Here is a 17,743-nt window from a genome sequence, read left to right as displayed (position 1 = left end):
CATACGCCGACGACACGCAGTTGGTCATCTCCCAATCACGCGCACCCAGTCTCGCAGCGGACAACTTCAGAGCATGCATGCAAGATCTCGCTGCCTGGATGTCCGCTAACTGCCTCAAGCTCAACGGAGGCAAGACTGAGGTGCTGGTGGTGGGTGGAGACCAAGCGGCCTGGACGTCGGCGTGGTGGCCACCCTGCCTTGGTCCGGCACCAATTCCCTGCCAGGAGGCGAGGAATTTGGGTGTTTGGTTTGATACCAACCTGACCTTCGGTCCCCAGGTTAACCGAGTGGTTGGCACTTGCTTTGGGATACTTAAGAGTCTCAGGAAGGTTCTGGAGCTCCTTCCCATCAAAGCCCGCCAAACACTAGTGCATGCACTAGTAACGTCCAAAATGGACTACGGCAACCTACTCTACCTAGGGACTCTGGAGAAGAATCTGAGTCGCCTGCAGGTCTTGCAAAATGCCGCAGCCCGCCTGGTTCTTAGACTGCCCAGACGATCAGCGTCTAAAGCCGCGCTCCAAGCCCTGCACTGGCTTCCGGTGAGAAGTAGGGTGGAATTTAAAGCGCTTTGCACCTGCCATCGTATTGTCAATGGCAGGGCACCTCGGCCTATGCAAGGCCTGCTGACACGATATGAAATTGCAAAAAACACAGTTGATGGACAGAATGTAGAACAATGTCATACATTCACCCCAGTACAAGGATCTGGGCCTAAATCCATCGTTTTTTTGCACTCCACACCACCCTGGGTTAGACACTGGCTATATGCAAATCAGCTCTGACCCTGTGCCTCATGGGAACAGTCCAGTCGGAACTCCCGCTCCCTTAGATCTTCTGGTTCAGGGCGCCTGTCCATTCCCAAAGTGTTCAAAGCTCGGATGGGCGGCAGATCTTTTAGGTATCTGGCAGCATCGAGCTGGAACAAACTCCCCACCGCGCTGCGTCTGGAACCCTCAGAGTCCATCTTTAGAGCGAAGCTAAAGACATTCTTGTACGCCCGGTAGCTGCCCCACGCTCAAGTACTCTCCTTTGCTAACTCTCGCACCACTCTCAGCGCGGGGACACGCCGTTGTGCGTCACCAAGCGCTTTACAAGACTCCCTATTATTATTAATATTATTGTGCCTTTTTGTATTAGTTTTTTTGCATAGCAATCTTTTGTGGTGTATTTAATGATAAAGTTGATGTTTGTGCATCATTTGTGGTATTAGTATTTGTTTCATCTAACTGTGGTGTTGTTGTTTGTTTAGTACAGTAGTTTAAATTACTATTAACTTTTGTTAAAAGTATTGTATTATGCACAAAAATGTAGTAGCTTTACCTGTAGTTTTTTGTTTGTTTATGTTTTGAGCTTTTTGAAATGGCTATTTTTTAATTGTATTTATGTCTATTGCTGTTAATTCAAATGGAACATCATCTGCATTATGTTTGATGTAATTTGCAGAATTATTAATGTAGTTCATTAGTTCTTGAAAAGTTTTTTCTGAAGGATTATACATGTTCCATTTGGAGTAGGCATTCCTTTGCTATCACGACTATCCGAATCAAAAATGAAATATTTATCTTCATTTTTGATTATTGAAATAACATATATATCCCTGCATAGTAAAACTCCAGAATGTGTTAACGATAGAGTTAATGCTTCTTGTATATCAGGATATGATAAGTCAAAACGTTTAAATATGTTTCCATAGTATGGTTGATTAAGTTTGATAGAATATATATTGTTTATATGTTCTGTATATTTTGGTAAATCATCAAGATGCATAAGATCTTGTTCATTAATATAGTGCATTTCTGCATATAGAGTGTCTCCTAGGTCCATTATATAATGTAAGTCTTCTACATCCCATATGTGTGCTGGTCTGTCATAATTGTGAATAATGGCAAAAGTGCTATTTGGTAAACATTGCTTGCCTCTAGAAGTCGCTGCAAATTTTTCATGCCCTTGGTGGTAATTGGCTTGAATAATATTATGCATTTTATATGGTTGTATAAAGATGCTTTTTTTGAAGTATTGCTACCTGTATTTGTATATTTATATTTTGCCTTTTATAGGTATATAGCTTCTTATACATGCATTTTTATTGCACATATGCAAATATGATTTGTATTTTTTGTTTAGTTAGTATTAAAACTGATAATATTATTTAGTAGTACTATAGCATTATGATACATATAAACAATCTATATAAAAATGACAATTTATTTTTATTGTAGCATAAATCTTACCTCACAGATATTTTCTTTCTTTTGCAGATATCTAAAAATAAAAACATATTATAAGATAGTACTTGTTGATGATATTTGCATACAAATAGTTTATATTTTTTACAAATTAAATAGGAACAGCAGCACATATACTTTATTATAATGCACACATAACAATATCTGTTTTTATATATAGTTTAGCAAATTATAATATGCTGTAGAATAAGTTACTTTAATTATTGCTATGTTAATGTGATATATATAAATATGGTACAGAGGTATTGGATAAGGTATTGCTCTATTAATGTAATATATGTTAACATAGTACAGAGTTATCAGAAAGTCATATTGTTTAGAAAGGTGTAGATCAAGTATTTAATTATTTTGATAATGGTAGTACATATTTGACAGTATTATCTTGGTGTATTTTATAAAAGGACATATACAACATGTTAATATTTTTATTTGTGACTTTAAATGTAGCTTATATTTGTTGTTTTGTATTATATTAATATGACATCAAATAGGCTCAATCAAAATCCAATAATTAATGCTCTGCAAAATGAATATGCTGACGTATTGTAATAATATATTATAGTGTATAGTTGTAAGTTATGCTTTTTAAAGCTAGAGAAAAAGCAGATATGACAGTTTTAGCATTATATTTTCAATGTATTATTTACACTAGGCTTAATAAAGCGATATTAATAATAAAGAATGGCTATAAACAAAAAGCTACTTTAGCAAGATTTTTAGAAAGCTTTTAGTATCTATTTTGGAAAATAGGTATTATAATTTTAGATAAATGATACAGTGTAAGCCAAAATGATGCTATATTCTAAAAGATGTAACGATGATTATAAGTAATTGGTTTGCTATATTTGTTAGTAGTAAGTGTATGCTTTATATTGAACATTTTAAATAAGTATGTTATAGGTTAGCAGGATGGGGACAAGATGTAAATGCAAGACAAAAGGTTTTATTTGGAAAGAAAAAGAATGAAAAGTGAGGAAAAGCATATTTATGAAGGAGAAACAGGAATTAGTGAGTGATAGATTTTGTATATAAACATTCTTTATGAAGATTTGAATTGTAAGAATACTGTGTTATTGTAGTGACTAATTTATTGAAGTGTTTATTAGGCTGAGAGATTTTGATATATATATTATTAAAGATTTATGGACAGAGATGGTGCATTTTTATGGACCTTATTATTCTTTACTGCTTATTAGTGAAAACAATATTAAATATGGACATGCAGTAGGACAACACATAAGACTTGCCTAATGCCATGCATGAAAAGACAATGTAAAGCCTTTCTTTTACACCCTTATGCAAACAAAGTTTTACTCATGAAAGAACTAAACTCTATGTTAATTGTTTATATATTAAAAGATATAATTGTTTTTATTTAAAATGAACAGGTATCAAAATATACTTATCTGAATCTGACGAGTTTAAGTAATTATTTAGTAGAAAGGCTATAGACTTTGTAATTTTAATAGCTACAGTGAATACAAGAGGCAATAGAATTGTAAACACAAGTTAAAAATGAGTTGAATACATTTATTTTATATAAATGCAGTTGATCATTTAAGAATTTATTTTTTAACCATAAGTCTGGATCTTTAATTTAGTCCTGAGATATAAATTGTAAATAGTTAAGTAAAAGTGTATTGGTTATAGTTGTAATTTCTAAAAGAATATACATGTTTTTTTAAGTTGGCACTTAGATACTTTTAGTAAACAATTGAGCAATGTTATCTCATGGAACAAAATTCAAGTTTTAGGTAAAGTTTGTTTCCACTACTTTTGTAATCTAATACTGGAATTGTAAGTTCATCACTAGGAGTTCGATCTATGCAGGATAGTAATTTTGTTTTACTATTTAGTACAATTTTTAAAGAATATTTTGCAAATATTGACATTTTTAAGAAGTTTTAGAGAGTAACTGTTAACAGTTTCCTATGTAAGTAAATTGAAGTTACTGGTAAGTATAGTTAGGATTACTTTTGTAGTCCACTACAGGGCCAATATGTCTATCATTAACTACTTTCCTGATTACAGGTGAGTATTTCTGTTTATGGTATACGTGTGATCGTATTCTGCGTACATTAAAAGGGACTTTAAGTAGTTTTGTCCTTTCATTTCGGAGTCCCGGACAAATACAGAGCAAGTGGACAATATTCTCCTTTCCATTGTTACATAGTCTACATATTAAACTCCTTTCAGAGATTTTCCAAGGCGGGAGGTGGCAGGTTCCCGGAAGGATTCCAAATCTTGCTTTGAGAAGGATTTGTTTGTTATTTCCTGACCATGGTATTTCCAAATAGTCTTGTACCTTCTATGTTTTATATCCATTTAATATTGTCCAGGCATGTTTTCTTTATGTCAGACTATCTTTATCATTTACAATTGATAGTTGATTTGACGTTCTATTAATTATTTTCTTGAAGGAAGCATTAGTTATGGTATTATTCCAAATTGAGGTGACTGCAAACTCTTCTATAGCCTCTTTAAGAAAAATCCACGGTGTTGCCTTTGTGTTATTACTTATCTCCTTCCATAATAACTGAGAAATTTGGTTATCTTGATTGTTTTTAATCCGGTTCCAGGTTTTGATAAAATGTCCCTTCCTCGCATAATATTGGTTAGTTAAGCCCAACTCAAGTCTAATTTGGGCTGGTGAGGCATTTGTTGGGAGATGAAATAGTAATTTATATGTTTTAGATACAGCATTATTTATTGTTTCCGTATCCCTTCCCATTAATGACTCACTGCCGTATGTAATTGTTGGTAGTAATCTTGCTGCTATAACCTTTAAAAATGGCCCATATGTGAGGTTGCCCAGCGATCTCTGCAAGATTCTAAATGCGGCTGTTAGGGAGTTGGGCTTCCTCTGAATATTTCTTATTTGCGGCTGGTAACTACCCTTCTCATCAAAAAGTACGCCCAGGTACTTATATACTTAAACCTGTTCTAGGTTGGTGTTTTCCTTTTTTTAAATTTTTTTTTATTTGACAAGCAAGTCAAGGAGAGTAAAATTTTTCGTATACATACAGAAAGAAAAAGTTTTCAGTTATTGCAGGTACAGATCAACATACTGTAGTAGAAAACAGAGGAACCAATAAAATAGAACTTCTTGACAAAATCAATAGTATCAGCTAAAACACAAAGATTCCATTGACCAGATCGGTATACAATTTACAAAAAGTTGTCCCAAATCTTTCCAAACTTAGCAATTGCTTTTGAGCCTCTGCTCCTGGCTAGTGCCCTTTCCATAGTGTAAATTTCATGTAAAAGATTCCACCACTCGATCTGGCGCAGGACAGAGCTATACTTAACCAACTCCTATTGATGGTGCCCGTAGAATATATATATATATAGTAATACCAAAGGTGCAGTAATTAAAGTATTAATCAACTGTTTTTGAAGTAAAATATTTTCAATTTCTGACCAATATTTGGTTAACAGTGGGCATGAATAGATCATATGTATGAGGTCTGCTGCCACCAGACCACATTTAGAGCATTTAGTGTGATCGCTACCTGAAATGTTTTGTGACCATTTAGATATTTTTAATGGAGTATAGTAAAGTTGACTAACTGTCCTATAAAGTTGTAGTTTCAGACTAGAAGAGTGAACTACTTTGTTAATATTAACTAAAGCGGCTGAAACATTCTGGGATGTCACATTAAATCCCAAATCAGCAGTCCATTTTGACGCCAATCTAGGGCAATCATCCAATTTGTTTTGGCCGAGACACTTGTATCCCGGACTAATTAGTGACTTCCTTTTCGTAGAATAGAAGCAAGTCCAAATACCTGAGCTATTCATTTGTTTCAGATTCATCTTACGTATCAAATAATCCTTGATTTGAAAGTATTTGTATATCATTACTTCGGGCAAGTTATACAGAATTTGCAATGTTGCAAATTGTAGAAAACCCTCTGTACCATATAAGTCTCCTAACGTCTTAATTCCATACTTAGCCCAGTCCCGCCCAGTTTTATCACTGAAAATATCAGGAAGCCCTGGATTGTCCCAGAGTGGTAGCTCAGTATGAAAAAAGGAAGTGTCGCAGTTGCTCAAGATCAGGTTTCAAATACGTACTGCATCTCTCGCGGTCTTAAATTTTACACATTTAAAATAGTTTGGGTCTTGCACTTTTGCCAAGAACTGTTTTGAGTTAGTACCAAGCATGAACTGATAGAAAAAGTATTGATCATTAACTATAAACAAACTACGAAGCCGGCCTAAAAAGGATGCGAAAAAATAAGCTCTAATGTCCGGGAAATTCAAACCCCCTCTTTCAAGTGGTAATTTTAATGTAGGCATAGACCTTCTGGCCTTCTTATAGCCCCAGATAAAGCTGCTGAGGATTCCATCTAATTTTTTCAAGAATAAATTATTAACCCGAAAAGGAATGGAGCGTAAAAAATATAAAAATTTCGGCAAAATGTTCGTCTTGATCAGGTTGATTCGACCAAGTAGATTGAGCGGGATCTTGTGACATTTTTTGAGCAGCATGGTCACCTCTTTTAGTAAGGGATCATAGCTGAACGTATTTATTTCAGTAATCTTAGAAGACATTTTTACCCCTAAGTAGACTGCGGATTTACAGAGTCCTTGCACTAAAGAGTTAGCTTGATAATTCATGATAACCTGTGTTTTATTGATGTTTAATTTATAGCCGGAGATAACTCCAAAGTTTTTGGCTTCCTCTGTTATTCCTAGTAGTGCATCCACCACATTAGTGGTATAGATAGCTAAATCGTCCGCATATGCGGTTATTTTAAGGATTTTGTCTTCATGTTGCATCGGTACGATCTTAACTTGAGCTTGCAGGGCGTTGATAAAAGGCTCCATAGAAAGAGCAAAAAGCAGGGGTGATAACGGGCACCCCTGCCGAGTCCCCCTTAAGATCACAAAAGTTGACGAAAGTGACCCAGCGTAGCTGATTTTAGCGTTAGGGTCCCTGTATAGTGCCTGTATGCTTCTGAGGAACTGCCCTTTAATGCCAGATTGCTTCAAGACCCCCCACAAATAATCCCACCCCACTCGGTCGAACGCCTTCTCTGCGTCTAAAAGTATCATACCGAGTGGGGTGAGATTAGTTGCAGCCACGTCAAAAGCAGTGATGGCCATGTTGACATGGGTGGTGGTATCCCTCCCTACAACTAAGCCGTGCTGTTGATCATTTACCAAGTATGGCATGAAAGGTGCCATTCGCATTGCTAACAGTTTGGAGTAAGCTTTAGCGTCGGCGTTTATCAAAGAAATAGGTCTGTAAGACCCGCAATCCGTAGGTGTTTTTTTTTTTTTTTTTTTAAAGAACATAATTTTAGCTGTTTTCCAAGAGTCCGGGGCCTTCCCTGTAGCACCAATTAAATTAATTACTAAACAAAAAAGAGGCAGAATTTCATCTGCACAAATTTTGTATAATTCTATCGGAAGTGTATCTTCACCTGCCGCCTTGTTAGATGGTAGAGAGGAAACCGCCATACGGAGTCCTGCTAATGTATACTTCTCCTCCAGTTGGTCGATACTTTCCTGATCTAAATATTCTCTTAACGGTAGTTTCTCATTTATATAAGATTGAGTCTGATCTCCCGTGCTCCTACTCTCGTGGGTGTATAAGTTTTCATAATATGAGGCAAACTGTCCCATAATTTGTGCAGGTTGGGAGTATAGAATGTCGTTGGGGCCCTTTATGGATTTAATTAAGGTCGTTGCCCGATCATCAGCAACTTTGTAAGCCAGAAGCTTCCCTACTCTATCCCCACATTCATATTGGGACAGTTTATATTTAAGTATTTTACAACTATTTTTCTCCCTGAGGGAGCTTTTAATAATTGAGCGTAAAGTAACAAGTTTGGTTTCCAATTGAGCAATGTCTTGACTGCTTAGCCCACCAGCCCTAAGATTATCAGCTAATTGGTTTTCAACAAGTAAAATATTAGCGGTTGCCGCCTTGGTTTCTTTCCTACGCAGTGCGTTTTGTTTAAATACATATTGTTGTGCCCGCCCCCTAATTGAGGCTTTACAGGCATCCCACACTGATAGAAGAGTAGCAGTATTAATATTATTTTCAATAAATTCTTTTATATGTTCCTTAAGGCCTGCTACAAATACTACATCTGTTAATAAATATCTTGGGAACGTAAAGGGTCGCAGTTCTAATGGCCTTTGAGCTATACAAAACGTAAAAAGGATAGGGTTATGATCGGATGATATTCTTGGGATGATCTCCATATGTCCTGAATCAATTAGTTCATCCGATGCCCACGTCAGATCTATTCGTGAGCATAGTTTGGTGTTTTCCATATACCAATTAAATTTTTTTTTCTACATTTTTTGCTCTTTGCGACAATCATGATCTTTGTTTTAGTTTCATTGATCACCATCCCATTTTCCCTTGCGTAGGTACATGTTCCAGAAATTAGTCGCTGCAGCCCAATTTTTGTTTGGCTTAACAGGATGGCATCATCGGCATACAGTAAGTTTGAAATATGCCTATCCGCTAATTTTGGGGGGTGAGCATTTAATTCATCTAAAGTCCCCGACATATCTGCCAAGAATAAATTAAAAAGAAGGGGGGCCAGTACGCAGCCTTGTTTTAATCCTTCGTTAGCTGGGATTTCCTTTGACAGCCTTTGCCCATCCCCCATCCTTACCCTAACCCAAGTTTTGCTATACAATAGCTGGATCATTTTCAGTAGGGCCGTTGGAATGTTCATTTCTCTAAGCTTTTTCCACAATAAATTCCTTTGAACACAATCGAAGGCTGATTTAAAATCAACGAAACAAAGATACAAGGGCTGTTTAAGACTAATTGACTTGTCCATTAATAGAGATAAAGCCAAGATGTTTGTTTATGTCCCCAATCCTTTAATAAAGCCTGTTTGATTCAGTGGCAGGATCTTACTTTCTATTGCCCAGTCATTCAACTCATTCAGTAAGATCCTAGCAAACAACTTGGCATCTGTATCTTGAAGTGTGATGAGCCTGTAATTTTCTGCAAGTGCCCAGTTCCCTTTTTTGTAAATTGGCGTTATTAATGATCCTCGCCATGACTCCAGGATAACGCCTTTTTTAATAACTTCATTAATACCTTTTCTAAATGTGCTGCCCATAGATCTGGATTCTCTTTGAATAGGGCAAAAGGGATACCGTTGGGTCCTGGTGCTCCATCTTTCTGTTTTTTAATTAATTTTCTTAGTTGATCTTTTGTTACTACAATTGGGGTTTCCATATCTCCATCGTGGGTATCTGTCGGTTGGCATTCAATTTTCTCTATTGTCATACTATTTTGGTTTAAATGTTTTTTAAGAAATATCACCCATTCCTGCTCAGTTAGAACGGAGGAAACAACCCTTTTATTTGGTCTAGCCAAACCATTTATAATTTTCCAGAACTCTCTTGTGTTTATCTGTTTGCTTGTGTGGTATATTTTTGCCCAAAGTGCTTGTTTTGCCTGATTTTTCTCATCCCATATTAATTTCCTTAGGTTTTGATTCGCAGCTTTCAGTTTGCCTGATGTTTCCATGTTAGGAATAGTTTTCTTGATTTGCCTTATCATCCTATTCCGTGCTCTTTTTAGTTTAGTAATGGTATATGGCAGGTTTATGTATGATTTGTTTTCCTTTTGGTCATCATTTTGATTACTTTTATCCCGTCGCAACTGAGGTTGGGGTTTAACCAGCATCATGGTAAATTTTACCCATTGTTCTAGCGAGGTTTCAGGTGATCTTTCATTGCAGCACAATTCTATTATTTGGTTAACTTGATCATTCGTCACATCCTTGTTCCTAGTAGTCCAAATTAGTTTTTTATAGTTTACTGTTCCAATATGACCCGGGACAGTTTGATACGGTTGATTTGCCTTATTCATAAGGTTAATCGTTGTTATCTGCTGGCAATGATCACTATTCGTCACTTCCTTTATTTGATATGCAATGATATTATGGAAGGCATTAAGAGATATCATTGTGTAGTCAATCCTTGACCTTGACTTGTTCTTAAAATATGTATACGCAGGAGGTGAATCTTCTTTAAATCGACCATTTAGTATACGCAGGCCCATCGCTTCCATATCTTTGACAAAGGATATTGCAATTTTATTACTAAACGGCAAGGTTTCTTTTCCTAAATCCTGTTGTGGGATAGACCATTGATAATCCTGTGTTTGACAGGTGTCATCCCTCGTGAAGGATGGCATTAAGTTAAGGTTAAAGTCCCCTGACACAATAAAATCCGCTAGAGGGTCTGACAGCATTAAATCCACGAGAAGGTTATACAGTATACCGCAAGTTGACTCCCTACTAGGGCCTGTTGGCTGAATATAAACATTAATCAGATATGCAAACTTTAGTTCCTGTTTCGTTGTTTCATATTTCAACTTAATTATTAAGATATTTGCACTTTTTGACTCGAGTCGTTCATGTTCAACCTGTAAGTCCGTGGAAACGAAGATTGCTAGCCCTCCACTGGGACGGCCAAATTTATGGTTTTTATTTGCATGCTCAAAATAGCCTTTGAATCCATGTAGAACAAATGGTTTGGTTTCCCACGTTTCTTGTAAAAAAATAATATGAGAGGGGAGCAATATTGAGCCTATATGAGCATTGTGAACCTTTGCTCCAAGCCCATTTATATTCCATAAACACAATCGGACAGGACCTATCTCATCTACTTTGACTGTGGAGCACCTAGTAATATTAAATCATTGTTCCTTATTACTGTGTAGTGACTTGGTGATCAATTTTTCATTTATTACAGGGTTTTTGCCCATATACTTCTGAGACAACCATTCTCCCACTTTATTGGGTGAATTTCCTCGGGCGTTTTTTAGTACTGGTACTATTTGTCTGTCTATTTTTGCATGTTTGGTATTTTCTTCATCAATAAGCGGTGTTGGATAAACCTTTGGGCCTTGTTTCTTAATTAATATACCCCAAGCTTTGAATGCGTGTTGTTCTATCAAAATCAATTCCGCTATTATCGGGGAGTTTAGTGTAATTAAAGTGGGAGCATGTGAATTCTCGTTTCCTGACATAAATTCAATAGAATGGATATCCTTACTCACTATCTTCGAGAGGGATGGAATTGACTTGACTAGTCTGAGTATATTGCCTTGATTCAGGGTATCTTGCCTACCTCTAGACTCAAATTCTGGTTTAAAGATAATTTGTACTTTGTTATTTGGTGAGTAATTGTACTGCGGGAGGTTTCCATTTGATGACTTTGTTTTGAAGGTAATTCTTTTTTCCCCTTCACTACTTTCTTTAACCAACTGGTCCCATTCGGTATTTTTTGAGTTATCTATATCTTCCTCAGTTGTACTGGATTTGATGGATAATTCTGGTTTTTCACCAGCATGTTGATATCGCTGGTTTGTCTGATTTATTACTACTTTTATTGGGGTTTTATCCTTCCTTCTTTGGTGACTGTTGGTTAATGGACCCATCTCTTCTTCCTCCTCCCATTCAAGTATCTCTTCCTCCGATTGAGGCGAATTATCTATGGTCCTTTTATCTTCCTGCTGTTCCTTTAATTTCCATACCTCCGGCTGTATTTTTTGATCTTTATTCACCCGTTCACCTTTAAATTCTAGATTCCTTCTACCGGTGTTTCCATCCTGTTTATTTTTTTCGTTCTCTTTTTGCTTTGTTTTGGCGCATTTTTCATGAACAAATCCCTTGGATAATTTTTGATCAAATAGTGGGAAGTATTTGTTAGTTCCAATCATATTCGATATTGCGACCTTTTTTCCTTCATTTGTTAATCCTATTTCCTGCCTGTTTAAATCTAGGATTATCTTCTGTTTTTGATCTACAGCACTATCTTTCCCTATCCCGTATCTATTCCCATCTATGGTTGTTATCTGGTCTTCATCTGTTTTTATTGTAACACACTTTTTAGTTTTTAATTGTTTTCTCGCTTTCCGTAGTTTTTTTCTTTTGACGTTTGGACAGCATAGTGAAGCCATTTATATTATCTTCCTTAGTTTCCTGATCTTCCCTAATTCCAGTATCAATAGTATCCTCCCTTATACAGTCCATTGATTGCTCATTGAATGTGTGCTTGTCCATTATTCGATGTTCTTCACTAGATGCTACTGTTTTTATGTATGGATTTGTAGATAATATTTCTTCCTGGCCCTTATCATTTTCTTTGAGGCTGATAAATTCATTTTCCAACTTATTATTTAATTTGTTGTTTTTACTGTTGTCTTCCTTGTTTTCATAGTTTTTACCTTTTTTCATTTTCATACTTCGTTTAGTGTCTTCTATTATACTGGTCAGAACCTCTGGTATTGTGGCAAGTTTATCTATGGTTGGTGAATAGATTTGTTCTGTAGATAATTTCTCATTCTGTTTCTGGGCCCTAATTATCAATCCATTTGTTGAGCAATTTTATTGTCAATCCCTACAACTGTATTTGCCATTCTTTTTAGCAGTTCAATTTGTATATCCATTTTGCTGGATTGGTATTGTAATGCTTCCAAAGTAAATGTCGATGTTTGGTAGAAAATATCCCAACTTATTTAGAAATTTTGTTGTTTTATTCCCAATTGGTTATTTTGTATAGTTTTCTGATTTTGAAGCAGCCTGCAGATCCATGTTACACAGTAGGGGGGTTACGGAATGGGGCAATCTTTATCAGGATGGCGAGTTTAAAGATCACACACAGTTCTTCAGCGACAAGCCATACACTCCACTTGAGGCATTTCTGTATATTAGGATCAGACATGATGTCAAAACGGTTTCACCTATGTTCCCAAAGGCACCCCCTATATTCAAGACACTGCATATACTAGGACAATATCCGAGGCCTATCCATACAGTGTCTCACTTGTATAAGGCGGCACAATTAGAACGTCTAACAGAAACAAGGGGTGCATGGGAGGGGTGGGACTCTGAATTGGACACCCTGCTAACGGATAAACAGTGCATATATTGCTGTAAGTCCGTTACAGCTAGCAGCCTTCTTAGAATGATACACTATAAATATGTGCAAAGGGTTTACCACATCCCAGTTATGCTGTTCAAATATCACTTGCGACAAGATGACAGTTGCGCACACTGTTCGTGTGAAGGGGCGCGTTTCCTTCATACAGCTTGGGAATATAGGTCCATACATGAGTTCTGGGTGGAGGTGTTCACTTCTCTGTACCTTATGTCTGAACAACATATAGTCCCAGACTCCGTAATCGCTCTGCTAAGTTACACAGAGGAGATAGATGCACTGCATAGGAAGCTCATATCATTAGGTCTATTGTTAGCAAAAAGACTAGTGGCATGTAGATGGGGAAGAGGGCAAGCCCCCAAATACAAGGAATGGCTCCATGATGTGGCCCACTGCAGGGATCAACTCATCACATATGCTGAGCTGCTGCCACTTACCTCGAGACCCCGAGATATCAGGGAGTCGCTGCAGCCTTACTTGTTAGAACAGGACATTGCTGCTGCAAACACTGACACAAATTAGAACACCATGAACAACAAACAGTCATGGGACAACAGGGCACAGAAATGAAAACACTGGGAGAACTCGGTAGAGTCATGTAGGAGGGAGCACGGACCTACACAGGAAGATTAATAATTGCTGTAGTCGCGCTAAACAAATGTGAACTGACGGTCTCTGGAACGATGTAACAAATATAAATGATATGTGAATCAGGGAAATGTGTGTCAAGGTTGCGATAAGATAGGGCAATGTAACGTTAACTGAATGTTGTACACTGTAAAACTGATAAAGAATTTTTTTGTAATGCCTTTCTAGTGGTTAAAACATCGTTCAGTAGGGTCAGCGAATTCCAGGCACTCTTGGCGCACCCTCCCTACCCCAACTTCTAGCTGGACATACTGGTCCTCCGAGCATGTGCACCCTTTCCTCTAGAAATTGTAACTCCCATCCATGTAGGCCAGAACATTACTCTGCCTACTTTCTTTGCTCCTCCTCACCCCTCCAAAGAAGGACTCCACCATCTGAACCCAAAAAGAGAGTTGTCATTCTACTTTGATTGCACAAAAGAATTCCTGGTCGACTTTCAACTCTTTGTGGGGTTCATAGGAGCTAAGAAAGGGAAGGCTGTGCAGAAACGGTCCATCACAAGATGGATAGTGTTCTGCATCAAGATCTGCTGCACATTGGCCAAGAAGCTACCTCCTGAAGAATTGTGTGCTTATTCCACCAGTGCTAAGGCTGAGATCACCTTGTTAGCCCACGGAGTACCTATTCAGGACATTTGCCAGGCAACAACATCCGCTTCTTTGCATATGTTTACCACACTCTCTCTCTGGACAGTCAAGTCCATTGTGACGGGCACCTAGACTGTTCAGTGTTGTAGGACGTTTTGGTTTAAATTGGCTTTACAGACCCAACTCCAGGGAGGCATTGCTTGGGTATCTATTCTAAGGTAAGGAATCTCCGGCTAGAAATCTCTATGAGCAAGTTACTTATCTTCGGTAACTCCTTATCTGGTAGAGACTCTATCCAGTTGCAGATTCTTTACCGACCCATCCTCCCAGTTTTGTAAGCCGATTGCAGGACCTTGGTATTTCACACCAGTGGTCAGTTCTCATTGTGATTCTGTGCTCCTGGTGTGGAAAGTTGCAAAAGTAACTGACGTTAGCATGCAGGGTGGTACCTATAGAGTTATTTCACATGTCAGTTCCAGCGTGGATGATGCTGAAATAGAGCTGAAAAAAGCCACATACCAGCGTTTATGGGTACTTCCTAAAAACATTCGTATCCAGTCTGACGCCTGGGGAATATTCTAAGGTAGAGAATCTGCAGCTAGATAGAGTCTCTACTATACAAGGTGTTACCGAAGGTAAGTAACTTGTTCTTTGATGTTGTAAAAACCTGGATAAGTAACACCGTTGATCACAGCGTAGCATACTTTCTTGTTCTATTGAGAATATTAAATACAAACTGATATTTCATTGTCCCTCTTCACAGACTAGTTTCAATCTGTTTTGGAGAAATTTTTGCCTATAGTTTTCAACCATATTGACTGACCAATCTTTCCGTTTTTGCACTCAGGGCCAGAAACATCAAGCATAAAAGAAAAGGAGCTGGATTAGGATGTTGCCACCATGAACGAAGGTCACATTTTGTCTTATTTTCTGATAAGAAATGCCTAATTGTTTTGGTGGCTATATTTACTGACTGTTTATTGCACTCTTGATTTGAGTTAATTGAAAGGTTACTTTGTAAAAGATGTTTTCCCGTTCTGTTTTTGAATTGCATTTTATTCTGGCAACAGTTATGCAACACTACAGGCTCTTGAGAGGGCAATCCAAATATCAAGCAGTGACAACCAACAAACCACGTTTAATAAACCACATAAATCATTCTTTTCTTGGCAATATGCTTTAAAGGCGTGAGTAGAATGCAACTTTTTGCAAGTATACTTTTTTGATCCTGATTACTTTCCAAGAACTATTTTAATGGTAATATTTTGCCTATTTCTAGAGCAGTTTATAACCAGCTCAATGTCTTAAGATGCTGTCGAGCATTTCTCACAAGGTTCCTTTTGACTCAAAGTGATATATTTCAGTATATTTATTTTCCTTGGGTTTTAAACTTGTATGTTGTGAACTCTTGTCTGACTTTTCCAGTGGTTTTGGAAGCTATTAGCTTTAATGTAACTGTCCTGGGGCGGAGCTTGCCTGGCTCAAAGAATGCCACTTCCTAAGCGAGCTCCTTCGGCCTGCGAATCTATCCTGAAACATCCTGCGCCATAGCAAATCGCAGCGCCTTCTGTCACCCGTTCTGGTGTGCCTGAGTGTATCCGGCTCGACTGCGTGGTAGAAATCTATACCAGAGCACTGTAGACTGTGCGATATCGGAGGCCGTAACTGGGCAGGCTGGGGAGAGTCCGCGCCGAGAGTGTGCTCCTTGCAGTGGAGGAGGAGGCGACAGCTGCTGGTGGGTGGTGTGCTCCCCCAGATCATCGCTCGCGGGTGCAATCCCGTGACCCGGTGGATGGAACCTCCACAGACCCCGTGGAGCCCGGCATTGGAGTTGGGTGTGCCGGACCGCGACATCGTGGGCCCTCTGCCCTGAGCCGGGGAATGCAGGTGGCCCGCTGTGGAGCTCGGTGCTGTGCTGGGCCGGCGGTTTTGACTGTCGCTGTCTTCGCTTTCGGAGCCTGTGTGACCAAGGTGGTGGTGGTGGTGGCGCCCCTCCTGGCCTGTCTGCCGCAGGGCCTGGATGGCCTTCATCGCTGAAGAGCCGGTGCATTGTTTATAACTGCGGGGAGGGCTCGAAAACCCAATAGCGGCCTGTGATGCCTGCTACTCTGCCCCGCGCACGCCTTGCTCTGCACTAACGACCAGGCGGGTTGCTCTGCACCTGCCAGAACCATTGCTGGTCTCCTGGAATGAGACCACTGTTAACCTCCCAATACCAATTGAAAGAGCTCCGGGGCTTACCTTTCGATTGCGTAGCTGCAGTGGACCTGCAACCAAAAACGTGCCGACTGCACCACAGATCATCATGATTTGGCCTGGCTCTGGAATTGATATTATACGAGCTGCAGTGGACCTGCAACCAAAAACGTGCCGACTGCACCACAGATCATCATGATTTGGCCTGGCTCTGGGATTGATATTATACGAGCTGCAATGGGTGTGGGAACATTGCAGACAGATCCTATCTGGGTTCCTGCGTGGTCACTCATAATTAACACTTTGAGCCTCCCATCGGGCCACTTAGTGGATGCACTGCTGACTCATCCGTCGTGTCTCTGAGGGCCACTGGAAGCGGATATCTTTACTTCTCTCACACACCCTCCCTGTACCATGCGACTAGAGCAATGGGGAATACGGATAAAACGCAGTCAAGGCTACACTTTGAGCAGCACAGGTCTCGGGGGCCGGGAAGTGAGAACCAAACGACAATGGGTACGGGCCGGAGTTCCAGGAACCCAGGAATCTGGGATCGGAGGGGGTCTGCACCAGATCCTCTCCGCAATACAGGTCACTCTGACGGCTATTGATGGGAAACTGGACGCTCTTGCATATCGCGTGGATAGACTGTCGGAGAGAATGGACAAACACGCAGAGCGTCTAGACACTTTGGAGCGCAGGGTGTCCGATACGGAAGATACATAGGGCACCGCTGCTGAGTCCCAGAAGAAGATGGAGAGAGTGTTGGAATCGCTCCACACCAAGGCAGAGGACCTAGAGGCACCCTCCAGATGCAATAACCTCAGAATGGCTGCAATTGCCGAGTCCACAAATACACGCAATAAGAGCGATTCATAGTAAAGCTATTCGCTGACATATTCAATCAATCAATCAATCATAGCATTTGTATAGCGCACTACTCACCCGGAAGGGTCTCAAGGCGCTTGGGGGAAGGGGTCCGCTATTGCTCGAACAGCCAGGTCTTGAGTTGTCTCCTGAAGGCGAGATGGTCCTGGGTCAGCCGGAGGTGGATGGGGAGGGAGTTCCATGTCTTGGCCGCCAGGTAGGAGAAGGATCTGCCTCAGGCTTAGGCTCTTCGGATGCGTG

At 39.3% G+C, this 17,743-nt stretch overlaps 1 protein-coding gene across 2 annotated transcripts in view; it reads left to right on the top strand.

Moving 5' to 3' along the window:
* The window catches only part of CREM (cAMP responsive element modulator), an 837,541-nt gene that overhangs the window by 91,210 nt on the left and 728,588 nt on the right, over nucleotides 1-17,743 (top strand). For both annotated transcript variants that reach the window (XM_078663315.1, XM_078663314.1), the window contains exon 2: nucleotides 15,267-15,329. The gene's annotated coding sequence lies outside the window, so the exon portion shown is untranslated. The remainder of the gene's footprint in view (nucleotides 1-15,266; nucleotides 15,330-17,743) is intronic.

This window comes from Lissotriton helveticus, chromosome 10, assembly GCF_964261635.1.
Source record: "Lissotriton helveticus chromosome 10, aLisHel1.1, whole genome shotgun sequence".
Classification (NCBI taxonomy): Eukaryota; Metazoa; Chordata; class Amphibia; order Caudata; family Salamandridae; genus Lissotriton; species Lissotriton helveticus.
This window is presented reverse-complemented; position numbering and strand designations above follow the sequence as displayed.